The sequence below is a fragment of the Marmota flaviventris genome, unplaced genomic scaffold, assembly GCF_047511675.1.
Source record: "Marmota flaviventris isolate mMarFla1 unplaced genomic scaffold, mMarFla1.hap1 Scaffold_49, whole genome shotgun sequence".
NCBI lineage: Eukaryota > Metazoa > Chordata > Mammalia > Rodentia > Sciuridae > Marmota > Marmota flaviventris.
Window position 1 is genome coordinate 901,763 of NW_027288305.1, and position 13,922 is coordinate 915,684.

Below are 13,922 nucleotides of genomic sequence, written 5' to 3' on the forward strand. Positions count from 1 at the left end.
TTAATTAATTTTAATGCCTTTCACCATGTCCTAATTGATATTCTAGCTATGGTAGATAACTTTTTCTTATTCAACATTTATCAGGTAATTTACAAAGGACTCCATTACAGAATATAGTCATTTTTAAAAATTCATAAAGCAACAGATGAAATTATTTAAAACACAGACACAGTCATATCACAGGATATAAAGTCTGTGTAGACACCATGGTCTTTATGTTTAGCTCCTAGGTTAAAGAAAGGTTGAGTGGCTTGGATGTTTAGTTTTAAACCTTATCTCAAAAAACTTGAAAGAACTTCTCCTGTGTCTTTAGACAGGGAGACTGGTGGTAACTCAGGGACAACTGTGGGTTTGGCACCTTTATTCATGATCACTTTTTACTTTGTGGAAAGACTTTAAACTCTTTGAAGATTCACATTCCCACTCAGCAGTAGGGAATTTTATTTTTTTCATGTTCTATCTCCCCTTTTCCATATCTCATTTCTCTCATTTTAGAATCATGTTAGGAAAATTTATTCTCCTTGTCCCATCTTCTGTGTGGGAGACTAAGGTGGATATTTTTGATGAAAACAAGTACTCTTGTGATACTAACAAATTGTAGAGGAAAAATGATTCATAAAATCCATGAAATGCAGGAACCCCAGAGTTCTGAGAACTATCTCATATGTAAGCCACCCAGTAGACCTGCCTGACCATTAGATTTTGTTCACTTTAGACCTTTTAGAGTGGGAAATAAACATTGATTAAATAAATCACTGAGATGTGAGGTTCTAAACAACATTTATTTTCTCAACTATACAGTCTAAAACATTACCTAATGGATTAAAGCACAAGTATCTGGGACATATTTTTCAAGGCTTTTTAATTTTATTAGAATATACATTTAATGTGCCACATTCTTTTCCAAATTTCTTATGGAACAATATTAAAGATTTGACATTATGCTTGATGATACTTAGGGAGTCACTTCAATAACTGTCGAGTCATTCCACTCACGCCAAGATGATATCATATTTACATAAAGAGTGAGTTTTTAGGTTGTTTGTGGTATAAGGTACAGATTCTATTCAAAACATTAGCAAAAGAAAATACAATCATTGTCAGATGAAGTCCTGATATATAAAAATAAAATAACTTAAAAAAAATTCCAAGCTGGGCATGGTGGCGAATGCCTGTAAACTTGGTTGGTTCTAGAGACTAAGGCATGAGAATTGCAAGCTCAAAGCCAGTCTCAGAAATTCTGCAAGATTAAGTCTCAAAAAAAAAAAAAAAGAAAAGAAAAGAAAGAGCTGGGGTTTGGCTCAATATTTAAGCACCTGTGGGTTCAATTCCTGATTTAAATAATAATACTAATAATAATTCTAAATGACATCATGATAAACACAATAAAAATTTGTAACTGAACTTTTTTCTTGGTGGTACTGGGGATTAAACCCAGGGCCTTGTGAATGTGAGGCCAGCACTCTACCAACTGAGTTATATTCCCAACCCTATAACTGAACATCTTACTAGACTCTAGCTTCCTTCTGTGACTTTTGTGCTTTTGGTATTCCTTCTCTTATTCTATACTTTCTGCCAAAATTTTCTTCAGAAACGAAAAACTCACTCCTTCCACAAATTACCTTCATAAAGGAAAATTTCTGGACATCTTCACCCCTTTGGTAAGGATTGTCAAGTCTTCTATTATGAGTTAAAAACTCTATCCTGTTCTTTAATTTGATACTTCTGCCTGTTTTTCTGTCCTTTTGTTTAAAATTGTGATTTATAAGTGTATAGTTACAATTATGGTTTACATTGCTTCCTTGCCTTAGAACAAATAAGCCTTTTGCACACTTATCTCTAAACCCCAATACTCATGCTTTGATTTTTCTTTGTGTTCAGCTACATCACCAAGGTGGTTACAGGTCTTAATGCAAGCAGTTTCTGTTTGATCTGGTCCTGGCTTCCTCCCTCCCATGTATGGTGTCCAAAATTTTTTGTGCTTGGTGAGACTTTTAGTGACGTTACATCTCATATACCAGTTTTGATGTAATGCGATGTCTTTTTGCAAATGTGGTGGATGTGATAAGTAGATGTGATATTGGGACTTCATGGAGATAAGTGACTGCAGTGTCTACCTGTCCTGCTATGAGGTCTTCTTCATGGTATAAAAACATTGTCTTATCCCTTGTTTACAAAACTTGAATTGATGGAGTATACAAACCAAGCTTCATGTAGTTCTGATCTCAAAAGTTATGACCACTGCATTTCTACATTGTATAGAGCACTTGCTTTTTTTCAGGGCTACTTAACTTTAGAAAACTCTGAACAATTCTTTTATAACATATAAGTAAAGAAAACAGGGCTTGGGATGTGGCTCAAGAGGTAGTGCGCTCGCCTGGAGTGTGTGCGGCCTGGGTTCGATCCTCAGCACCACATACAAACAAAGATGTTGTGTCTGCCAAAAACTAAAAAAAAAAAAAAAAAAAATCTCTCTCTCTCTAAAAAATAAATAAATAAATAAATATTTTTTAAAAAGGAAACAATGTTGGGCATGTTCAAATTTTCCAGAAAAATCTGAGAGCAATTATTAATGATTGACAGATAAGCAAACTGAGAATCCCAGAGTTAAGTGATATATCATAGTTTATAAAGTTACTAAGTGAGAAAAGCTAAGATTCAAATGAAATCTAGCTAAGGTTTTACACCTAAAAAATACTGTAATATTCACAAAGTCTTACACCTAATACATTATGAGGCAAGGCTATTACTTTATTGGCTTCTCCATTTAATATTTTCATTTTAGAAACATTTTATTAGTAGAATTAATAGTATTTCTGATGATAAATATATAAGACAATATTCAACACCTTCAACATCCACAATGTTCAATAGAAACCATGTAGAGTTTTTATACATTTATATCAGATTTTTAGAAAAAGCATTTATAATCTGATAGTTAAAATCATTTTTTAAATTGTGCTACTATAAACATTGTTGTAGCTGCATTTTTGTAGTATGCTGTGATGCCCTTCAGTATATGAATTGATAAAGAAAATGTTCTTTTTATACAAAATAGGATAATGCTCATCATTAAAGAGAATGAAATCATGGCATATGCAAGTAAATGGATGGAGCTGAAGAATATTATGCTAAGTGAAGTAAGCCAATCCCCCAAACCAAATGCTGAATGTTTTCTCTCACATAAAATTTCTGATATGTAATGGAAATGAGGGAGAAGCATGGGTGGAATAGAAAAAAACTATAGATAAGGCAGTGGGGAGGAAGGGGAAGAAAGGGAGCATGGGGATAGGAAAGTGATGGAATGAGATGGATGTCATTACCCTAATTACATATATGAAGACATGAATGGTGTGACTCTGTTGTGTACAAGAGATATGAAAAATTGTACTCTATTTGGGTAATATGAATTACAATGCATTCTACTGTGTTTTATAACAAATTAGAATAAAATCTAAAAATTATGTTATAAAAGATTGTGAGCAAATTCAGAGGAAATATAATATTTAAATACAAAAATAAAAAAAAAACATGTTTATATATGTTGAAATGTTTTATATATTCCATTCTGGAGTTTGTAATACTCAAGAATAATTGTAACATATTATGAAAAAAAAGCAAATACTTTTGAAGCAACTAAAATATATTCATTTATTAAAAAAATAATATATTGTCTCATTTAAATCTATTCTTTGAGTGAGATAAAGAAAGACAGAATACAAAGAGTGATTAAGAAAGTAAAACAAAATAGGTAGAAGTGGAAAACTAAATATACAAATGAAGAAAGAAGTCTTAATGTACTAGAGAATCCATGCTAAAAATAAGAAAAGTAGTGAATGCATGATAAGACTGTGAGGAATGACAGATTATTTATCCTCTGATAAATCTCTGAAAACTTATTTTCTTGGGATAAAGATAACATATGAAACTATTTCTCACAAGTTTAGACAAGATTTTGTAATTACTTATTCATGAAAGTTTATTAAATAATATCAAAAGTAGATACTTCCTGGAATTTTTCTCCAAGTCGATGAAATCTTATATATATTTTAGAATATGTATGTGCATGTGCACTCTAGAACACTATGTATAAATGTATATATGTTTTATCTAAGGTTAACTTTTCTATATATGTGAAATAATTTGATTCTTTTATATATTTCTAAATATAATGGTAAATGAAATATTTTTGTAGAAAATATAATGTGAGTGATCTGTTTACTTTATTTTAAAGTGTCTGATTTTTTTTTTTTTTACATAACTGGCTTTGTAAAGCCAGTCATTTCTATATTTTAAATAAAAGGTGTGTTTGAGGGGGCTGGGGATGTGGCTCAAGCAGTAGCGTGCTGGCCTGGTATGCGCATGGCGCTGGGTTCGATCCTCAGCACCACGTACAAATAAAAATGTTGTGTCCGCCAAAAACTAAAAAAAAAAAATAAATATTAAAAAATCTCTCTCTCTCTCTCTCTAAAAAAAGGGTGTGTTTGAATAAAAGCATTTTAAGAAAGCCTCCACTCAATGTTGAATAAAATTCCCTATTAAAGAGTATTTATTTATTTTTTAGTAGAAAATGTTTCCCATGAAAAGAAGCAATGGATGTTAGCCCACCACAGTACGCTAAATCACCTTTCATATAAACCTATGGCAGGGATGCTAAGAAGATTATATTTCAAAGCACAATGGATCTCAAACATCAAATAAAACTCTAGGCTTCATGAAACCAAAAGAAAAGATTTTACCAGCATTTTCTATTTACCACAAAGCCTTCTCTCAATGAAGTAGGCAGTCCTATGCTAAGTATTTGATAGCATACCCTTGGTGTCAACATTTCCTATTCTTCTATAACAATCACTGAAGGTCCAGATTTCCCCTCACAGTCAGAATTCTCATTTTCTTCTATAGGGTATGCTCATAAAGCAAAACAAATAGGAGTTCATGGAAAAGGACTTTTTCACTCATATTTTCCTTACTGACTTTTTTCTGGAAACAAACAGAAGGCATCTGTCTTCAAAATTGCTTTCACCATAGTTTACTACAATTTTCTAATCCCAATATTGGACTGCAGGATCCTCTTTTGTGGGAGCCAGTGTTGAGGGTCTTCTGCTTCCAAACAGAGGCCTCACAAGCCATGCGGAATGTGGATGATCCATGTCATGTCTTGTGAGCTGCATGGCTTACACATTTGCTTTCCAAAAGAGTCAACCTGATGTGATCTAAAAGGTCCTGTATTGTATAAATTATGATTTTCTTTGAAATTGGCCATCTTTATTCAGCTCAGCTAGTGTGCTGCTCCTAATGGTCTCTGCATTAATATTAGTGAAACACAAAAGAGCAGTGGGCCTCAACCATTATTTTTCACCTGTTTTAATCCAAATATTCTTCAGGACTACTTCAGGATTTTTTGTATAAAAAGCCCAGCCATCTTAAATAGGTTAATATACCAGTGGATTAAAAGGCCCTATTCTTATAGCTTTATGACTCTAATTAGCTTGAATACTTAAAATTGATTTAAGTTATAAACCATGCTGTTTTGTGGCAGTAAATGGTATTGTGTATGTGCATCAAATCACTGTATCAATGTGAAGTAAATGTATGGATACTTAGATCAAGACAGCAGAGGCAGGGGTGAGAAATTCTACACATCAAGAAAGACCTGAAAGACCTGTGTTTGTGCCTGGAGCTGGGATTGTGACTCAATGGTAGAACACTTGCTTAGCATGTTTGAGGCACAGGGTTTCATCTAAGCACTGCATATAAACAAAATAAAGACCCATCAACATCCAAAAATGTATATAAATAAATAAAGTGCTTAAATACTTTCTCAGAATTAGTCTATGCCGTTTTAAGAAAATAAGAACAAAATGAAATGTTTCACCCCTTGTAGAAAAGCTATTACCTTCAATAAAGTGCTGCTTATAAATTTATTTCTTCTTTGTTATCCTGTGAGGAAATTACAACATGTTAAAAATTCAGTTGTATGTTATCAGCCAAAAGAATGATTGAATATCAGAGTTTTTCTTCCTATGCAAAAATCACCACCCTTACTGTTATTGTAGGAGAAATTAATAAACACAGAAAGCTTGGCTATTCTCACAAAGTTTATGTAAACATGTTACTCTAAATTAAATTTATATAATCAATTATGATTTGCTACCAATGCAGATGTCTTGTTACCATTTGGAACACATGAAGAGGTGATGAATTGATCGCTATTTCAGTTTCAAGAGAAACATTTCTTATAAGGGTGTCTGTATTTTGTCAAGAAGATAAAACAAGAACAGTAAGGACTTATTGATTCCTGATCCATGCAAAAATAACTGAGAAAGAAGGGTGATATCACTTAGAAAATGTACACAAGTCTATAAACCACTTTTAAAAAATCATATTAAAAATACATACAAACAACTACAGATCCAGTTATCTTTCTCTTCCTGTGTCAGATGGTGAAGTGCCTAATTTTAAACCACATTTTGAGATGAATGTCCTTAAAAAAGTTTAGAGATTTTTCTATTGACTTTGAATTCCTCTGCAGTTTTCAATTTTGCAAGTCATATTAAAATAGGCAGACTGCATAACCAAATGTTATTCGGATGTCTTCAAATAAATTTAATAATTTCTTTTTTTATTCCATGTAGAAAGGAATAATTTAATTACAATGAATAAAAGTTGAGAGTAGTTGGTTCTTTTCATAAAGCAAAATTTTTTAGACATTAAGAACTCCATGAATACAATTTTGAGCTGAAATATGGGTGGACTCTTCCTGCCCCGCCTGGCCCCAGTGCACCTGTGGCACACATGTCCACCCAGAAAGTTAAGTCATGGGGGAGCGAGATTGGCGCCTCTGAGGCCCTGGCTCCAGCTCCCCGCCCCCGGCTCTGGCTCCCCGCCCCAGGCTCCCGCCCCCACCGCTGCTGGCCAGGCTCCCATCCACGGACTGGCCTGCTCTGCCAGAGCCTCCGCCGCCCTGCCCGCTGCAGCTCCTTCCTGTCAGGCCCTGTAGTGCGGCACCCCTGTCTCTGCCCCTGGCGCGGACAAGGGCGGCCGCCTGCGGGGCGGGGCTCCCCTCCTTCTCCTTCTCCTCCTAGAGGCTCAGCCGGGGGTTGCCTCTGACACTCCGCTTCACGTTCACACACCCCCAGCACTTCCCGAGTCCTGCCTCCCCTGGCTGCCCTGGGGAGAGCTGGAGCCTAGGCCGTCTCCAACCCCGCACCAGTCTGGGCGGCAGGCGCTCGCTTCTCCAGTGGGGGCCGCGCCTGCGCCCCCCCGCCCCCCGCCTCGGCGCTCACCTCTGGCCTGCACCGGGGGCTGCAGCCTCCCCCAGCCTCGCGCTCCGGGACTCGTCTCCGGAGTTCTCCCGAGGCGCTGGAGGCCTCCTTTCTCTCCCGCGACTCCCCTTCTCCCCCGCGCTTCCCGCCCTCCCCACCCCAAACCCCAACTCCCCAGCTCCATGGCGCCTCTGGGATGCAGCTCCCCTTTTCTGCACACTAGGGCAGCGGTGCCCGCACCCAGAAACAGCCCTCTTGGGGGCGCTCGGCTCCTCGGGGCTCCGCGTGGGCACTCACAGCCCGGGGTGGGGACCCGGAGCCCCCGCCTACCTCCCACCCGCCTTTGCAGCCCCTGAGGAAGGCGCGGTGACTGGCTCCTGTCATTGGTCCTTCAGGTGCTGGCTGCCCAGGGCGCTGACCTTCGCTGCCAAAGCTGTAGCTGAGGCTGCCGCCGCCAAGTTCCCTTGTTATAACTCCTCCTGTTAGCAACTCCTCCTGCTCGGCTCCTCCCCCTCCTCCTCCTCCACTCTTCTTCCTCCTTCTCCTCCTCCTCCCACTCCTCCTCCTCCCACTCCTCCTCTTCCTCCTCTTCCTGCTCCACCCTCCCCCTCCTCCTCCTCATCTCAGCATGAGAGAGTTGGACCGCACCAGCTCTGGAGCAGAGGAGGGGGCTCAGGAGCAAGGCCGTCCCTCCCTCCTCCTCCCCAACAGTGACCGCTGCCAAGTCCTGTCACTGGGGAAAGGACAGTGCGGAGGAGGGGACAAAGGTGGATTGAGGAAAAAAAAAAAAGAAATATGGGTGGAGGGCATAGGAGGTGGAGAGGTGGGGCAATTCTCCCTGGGCCATGGAAGTTTTTCAGTATCTCTCCACCAAATTAAAAGTAATAAAAATTAAGAAAAAAAAAACTTATAAGGAGAAAAAGAACTTCTGAAGCCATCAACATTTTTCTTTTTCTTTAGTCTCCACCTTAGAACCTAAAATATTTTATGCTGCTATCATCATCCAATGATGGTTCTGCAGGCTTATGGGGGAAAGGCATTTTCAAATTTTTAAAAATCTTTCTGGATGATTTGCACTTATTCTTTTATTAATTATGATTTCTTTGTATTCTATCCTAAATATGATTTTAATATTGTCAATTTTCCTTATGTGTCTCAACAAATCATTTTTTCCTCCATTAAAATCATTAGTATTCATTCAACGAATTCTTTTTTGTTATTTAAAAAAATTATATTTTCCATAATGTCTAGAGGCAGGACTGAGATATTTGGCTTTCATAATTGTGCTAATATTCACACCAAATTTATAAGGTAGTGGGAGAATATTTTCACAATTAAAGGCATATATGTCTATAAATATTTTTCTATAGTTCAATACAGTTTACTAAGAGAGTCAACAAAATTTTAATGAAGAAAAAATAAATCACTGTCTATAAGATGACTGCTGTTTTTCATACAACCTCTGCACATCATGTGATTGAAACCTGGCATCCAGCCTATAGTGAATAAATTAACTAATTATCTGTCACTAATTAACTCATTCTAAAACTTATTAGCTCATATTTGGGATGGTCGTCAATTTAGGCTCAGTTCACCTGGAATCTTTGCTGCATATGATTAGGTGATGGTTGGTAAATACAATGAACTTTAGAATATAATTTGGCTGCCAATAAAACACCCTGATGTTTTTTCCCCAAATAACTCATGATTAAAAAAGTATTGTGGGCTTGTTTTCATGGAGGTACCAGTGTTCTGAAAGCAAAAACGAAAACATTCAAATGTTTCTTGACCAGATACCTGACTAATACTCTTTCATAGCAAACAGCATTACATAATTCATAAGAATGAACAACTGGATAGTGCCTTTGCAGGTTTTTTAGGAAGGCAGGTGAGTGCCCAATGCCTGGGATCCATGTGACTTACCTGGAAACCTGACAAGCACCAAGTTGATCTTTCTTTGTGCAAGGCTGCCAATCATGAGGCCACTGCAGATATTTGTGACCAGTCAACTACTGAGCCGAGTGCCCAGCTGGGTTTGACACATTTCTGAGCTGACTCAATTCTTCTGAAATGATTCCTGTTTTCTGCCTCCAGCCAGAAAGTCATCTCAAAATATTGATTAATTTCAGAAGGAGGAAAATAAGGTTCTACCACCAGTCTCGCTTGAACAGCCACCAGCAGGAGTATTTCAAAATGGGAGTGCAGAGGCACCGCCCAAGCCTCGGATGGTGTCGAGGAATTCCTTCGGTGGCTTTAGCGTCGTCGCCCGGAGCGGCGGCCTAGAAGGTAGAGCCTGATGGGCACCACGACCGGCTGGCTGCCTGGAGCTCCACCTCGAAGGGACTGTGAAAAGGGACCTGACCCCGGGAGCGCCAGCCCGGGCCTGAGAATATGGCGACTTGCATCGGCGAGAAGAGCGAGGATTTTAAAGTCGGAAATCTGCTCAGTAAGGGATCATTTGCTGGTGTCTACAGAGCTGAGTCCATTCACACTGGTTTGGAAGTTGCAATCAAAATGATAGATAAAAAAGCCATGTACAAAGCTGGGATGGTACAGCGAGTCCAAAATGAGGTGAAAATACATTGTCAATTGAAACATCCCTCTATCTTGGAGCTATATAACTATTTTGAAGATAACAATTATGTGTACCTGGTATTAGAAATGTGTCATAATGGTGAAATGAACAGATACCTAAAGAATAGAATGAAACCTTTCTCAGAAAATGAAGCTCGACACTTCATGCACCAGATCATCACAGGAATGTTGTATCTTCATTCTCATGGCATATTACACCGGGACCTCACACTTTCTAACCTCTTACTTACTCGTAATATGAATATCAAGATTGCCGATTTTGGGCTGGCAACTCAATTGACAATGCCACATGAAAAGCACTATACATTATATGGAACTCCTAATTACATTTCACCAGAAATTGCAACTCGAAGTGCCCATGGACTTGAATCTGATGTTTGGTCCTTGGGCTGCATGTTTTATACATTACTAATTGGGAGACCACCTTTTGACACTGACACAGTCAAGAACACATTAAATAAAGTTGTATTGGCAGATTATGAAATGCCAACGTTTTTGTCAAGAGAGGCCAAGGATCTTATTCACCAGCTACTTCGTAGAAATCCAGCAGATCGTTTAAGTCTGTCTTCAATATTGGACCATCCTTTTATGTCCCGAAATTCTTCAACAAAAAGTAAAGATTTAGGAACTGTAGAAGACTCAATTGATAGTGGACATGCCACAATTTCTACTGCAGTTACGGCTTCTTCCAGTACCAGTGTAAGTAGTAGTTTACTTGACAGAAGACGACTCTTGATTGGCCAGCCACTTCCAAATAAAATGACTGTATTTCCAAAGCATAAAAATTCAAGTGACTTTTCTTCAGGAGATGGAAGCAGTTTTTGTACTCAGTGGGTAAATCAAGCACATGAAACCAGTAACAGTGGAAGAGGAAGAGTAATTCAAGATGCAGAAGAAAGGCCTCATTCTTGATACCTCCGTAGAGCCCATTCCTCTGATAGATCTGGCACTTCTAATAGTCAATCTTGAGCAAAAACATATACAATGGAACGATGTCACTCAGCAGAAACACTTTCAAAGTCCAAAAGATCAGGAATAGAAGAAATGAAGACCGATATCCACCCACAAATAGCAATGTCAATATTTTTCACTTCTTTAAAGAAAAGACATCTCATAGTTCTGGATCTTTTGAAAGACCTGATAACAACCAAGCACTTTCAAATCATCTTTGTCCAGGAAAAAGTCCTTTTCCATTTTCAGACCAGACACCTCAAACTGAAATTGTACAACAGTGGTTTGGAAATCTGCAAATGAATGATCCTCTTTCAGAACAAATCAAGACTAGGGGTATGGAGTCAACAGTGGGATATCAGAAACACACATTGCGAAGCATTACGTCTCCTTTGATTGCTCACAGGTTAAAACCAATCAGACAGAAAACTAAAAAGGCTGTGGTGAGCATACTTGATTCAGAGGAGGTGTGTGTGGAGCTTCTAAAGGAATATGCATCTCAAGAATATGTGAAAGAAGTACTTCAAATATCTAGTGATGGGAATATGATCACTATATATTATCCAAATGATGGAAGAGGCTTTCCTCTTGCTGATAAACCGACCTTACCTACTGATAACATCAGTAGGTACAACTTTGACAATTTACCAGAAAAATACTGGCGAAAATATCAATATGCTTCCAGATTTGTACAGCTTGTAAGATCTAAATCTCCCCAAATCACTTATTTTACAAGATACGCTAAATGTATTTTGATGGAGAATTCTCCTGATGCTGATTTTGAGGTTTGGTTTTATGATGGAGCAAAAATACACAAAACAGAAGATTTAATTCAAGTAATTGAAAAGACTGGGAAATCTTACACTTTAAAGGATGAAAATCAAATTCATAGCTTAAAAGAGGAAATAAAAATATACATGGACCATGCTAATGAGGCTCATCGTATTTGTTTAGCACTGGAATCTGTAATTTCAGGAGAATAAAAGAAGAGTGGGAGTGCTCCCTTTTTCCCAATAATTGTGGGAAGAAAACCTGGTAATACTAGTTCACCTAAGGCCCTGTCAACACCTCCTTGTGTGGATCCAAACTACGCAATAAGAGATGCACCATCTTTGGGTAGATTGATCATGAATAGTGCTACTACTCCAACCCAGGCACCCATACTTAATCCTTCTATAGTTACAGCTGAAGACTTGGCCATACCACTACAGCTTCAGGAACAAACGTCTCTTCGAATAATCTAAAAGATTGTCTTCCTACATCAGCACAACTTTTGAAGTCTGTTTTTGTGAAAAATGTTGGTTGGGCTACACAGTTAACTAGTGAAGCTGTGTGGGTTCAGTTTAATGATGGGTCCCAGCTGGTTGTCCAGGCAGGAGTATCTTCTATCAGTTACACATCACCAAATGGTCAAACAACTAGAAACAGGGTCTCACTGAGTTGCTTAGGCCCTTGCTAAGTTGCTGAGGCTGGCTTTGAACTCATGATCCTCCTGCCTTATCCTCTCCAGTCACTGGGATTACAGGCCTGTGCCACCATGCCTGGCTAATTATCCTACTTTAAGAAGAAAAAAAAAATGGGTATGGAGACAATGAAAAATTACCAGAATACATCAAACAGAAATTACAGTGTTTTTCTTCCATCCTGTTGATGTTTTCTAATGCAACTCCTGGTTTTCATTGATTGAAAAGATACCTACATTTAATAAATAACTTTTTGGTTGGCTTTCAAGTAAAGTGACTTTTTATTTAATATAACTTCTTCAGAAAGCCTATTAAAGAGAATTTTAATCTGTACAGTAAAGGATGTGTACTAAGAGAAAACTGAATGAAATTAGAGTCGACAAATAATTGGTCGCAGAGTACAATAGGATGCCTAACTTTGCTCTGAAAACATACCCTCAAGCTTACTGAGTATATTTGTATTGAATGTTTTTTTAAAAGCAAAAATATAAATGGTGTGTGGTGTATTTATGCTTTTATTGTTTCTCTACTTCCCAGACATGTTGAGAATCATGGACAAAATATGCTGTAGTTTGGAATTTTTGAACATGTAAATAAAATGTATTTGTTATAAGTAACATATGTAAACATGTATAGTTGTTTTATATTTATTTTTGTAGACCCAACATCAAGCAGTTACACTTTTTTCTCAGCAGCACATGGATCCTTCTCAAAAATAGATCATATATTATGTCACAGGGAAACTCTTAGACAATATAAAGGAGTAGAGATAATACCATGCATCCTATCTGATCATAATGGAATGGAACTGAAAATCAACGATAAAAGAAGGAAGGAAAAAGAATACATCACTTGGAGAATGAACAATAGGTTACTGAATGATCAATGGGTTATAGAAGACATCAAGGAGGAAATTAAAAAAAATTCTTAGAGATTAATGAAAACACAGACACAACATATCGGACTCTATGGGACACATTGAAAGCAGTTCTAAGAGGAAAATTCATTGCTTGGAGTTCATTCCTTAAAAAAAGAAAAAAAAACAACAAATAAATGATCTCATACTTCATCTCAAAATCCTAGAAAAAGAAGAGCAAAACAGCGGCAAAAGAAGTAGAAGGCAAGAAATAATTAAAATCAGAGCTGAAATTAATGAAATCGAAACAAAAGAAACAATTGAAAAAATTGACAAAACTAAAAGTTGGTTCTTTGAAAAAATAAACAAAATTGACAGACCCTTAGCCATGCTAGTGAAGAGAAGAAGAGAGAGAACTCAAATTACTAGCATACAGGATGAAAAAGGCAATATCACAACAGACACTTCAGATATACAGAAGATAATAAAAATTATTTTGAATCCTTATACTCCAATAAATTAGAAGATAGTGAAGGCATCGATAAATTTCTAAAGTCATATGATCTGCCCAGATTGAGTCAGGAGGATATAGACAACCTAAACAGACCAATATCAATTGAGGAAATAGAAGAAACCATCAAAAGACTACCAACTAAGAAAAGCCCAGGACCGGATGGGTATACAGCAGAGTTTTACAAAACCTTTAAAGAGGAACTAATACCAATACTTTTCAAGCTACTTCAGGAAATAGAAAAAGAGGGAGAACTTCCAAATTCATTCTACGAGGCCAAC

The 13,922-nt window shown here is 37.6% G+C and overlaps 1 pseudogene; it reads left to right on the top strand.

The window, feature by feature from the left end:
• The first annotated feature begins 9,656 nt into the window (after positions 1–9,656).
• On the top strand, positions 9,657–12,850 carry LOC114082110 (serine/threonine-protein kinase PLK4-like; annotated as a pseudogene).
• The last annotated feature ends 1,072 nt before the right edge of the window (positions 12,851–13,922 follow it).